The following is a 1419-nucleotide window of genomic DNA, read 5'->3' as shown; positions in this document are numbered from 1 at the left end:
CTTAATTGGTCAAAGACTGGTGAACGCCAACTTCTTGGCAATGACTTAATCTCAGAAGCTAAAGAAATGTGCAAAGTCATCCGTGAAAATCTCAAAGTTGCGCAATCGCGGCAGAAGAGTTATTATGATAGCAAACATCGTGACTTGGCTTTCGAGATCGGAGACCATGTCTACCTCCGCATCTCTCCAATGAAAGGTACTCGTCGCTTCGGTATCAAAGGGAAGCTTGCCCTTAGATACGTGGGTCCTTTCAAGATCATTGGCAAAAGAGGCGACCTCGCCTATCAACTTGAGCTTCCGTCCAACTTTGCAAATGTGCACGACGTGTTTCACGTGTCTCAGCTTCGCAAGTGTTTCAAGACGCCTGAGCACACCATCAACTTCGAAGAGATTGATCTCCAAGAAGACATGTCTTATCATGAGCATCCCATTGCTATTCTTGAAGAAACCAAGCGCAAGACTCGCAACAAGTCTATCAAATTCCTGAAAGTGAAGTGGTCACATCATTCCGACCGAGAAGCCACCTGGGAACACGAGGACCACCTTTGTTCCGAATATATGGAGTTCTTTCAGTCCTAGATCTCGGGACGAGATCCTTTCGTAGTGGTGGAGTGTTGTAACACCCCCGATGTAACTTGCCATATTTGTACTCCGACTCTTGCCATTTTCGGCTCTAAGTTATGAGTTTCCCTTCGTGGTTGGGTTTTGCCTTCATTTTGCATTTTGTTCATGTCATGCATTTCATATCATGTCATCATGTGCATCTCATTTGCATACGTGTTCGTCTCATGCATCCGAGCATTTTCCCCGTTGTCCGTTTTGCATTCCGACATTCCTACGTCCTCCGGCACCCCCTTTTGCCTCTTTTCGTGTGTGGGTGTTAATCTTTCTCGGAATGGACCGCGATTTTCCAAGCGGCCTTGGTACACCACCGGTAGACCGCCTGTCAAGTTTCGTGCCATTTGGAGTCCGTTTGATACTCCAACGGTTAACCGGGGAACCGTAAAGGCCTCGTGTGTGTTGCAGCCTAACACCCCTCCAAAGTGGCCCAATAACCCATCCAAAACCCCTCCATCCTCTCGGTCGTTCGATCACAATCGTGTGGCCGAAAACCGCTCTCCATTTGGACACTCCCACATCCTTCTATGTATAAATATGTGCACCCCTCCTTCATTTTTTGGGTCCCAAACCCTAGATTTCTCTCCCCCCCCCGCCGCCCGAACCAAGCCGATGTTGCCACGTGTCCCGCCGGCACCTCACCGCACCGCCGGCCTGCCAGGCCCGCGCCCAGCCCCCGCGGGCCCAGCGCCTCCGTCGTCGCCCGTTTCCCTAGTGCCGCCCGGCTCCTCACCGCGTCGCCGCCCTCCGCCCATGCGGCGTTCGCCGCCTCGCCGGGCCTCGCGCCCGCGCCTGCCGGCC

This window comes from Triticum aestivum, chromosome 1A (genome assembly GCF_018294505.1).
Source record: "Triticum aestivum cultivar Chinese Spring chromosome 1A, IWGSC CS RefSeq v2.1, whole genome shotgun sequence".
NCBI lineage: Eukaryota > Viridiplantae > Streptophyta > Magnoliopsida > Poales > Poaceae > Triticum > Triticum aestivum.
The sequence above is the reverse complement of the archived record's forward strand: the minus strand, read 5'-3'. Positions refer to the sequence as shown.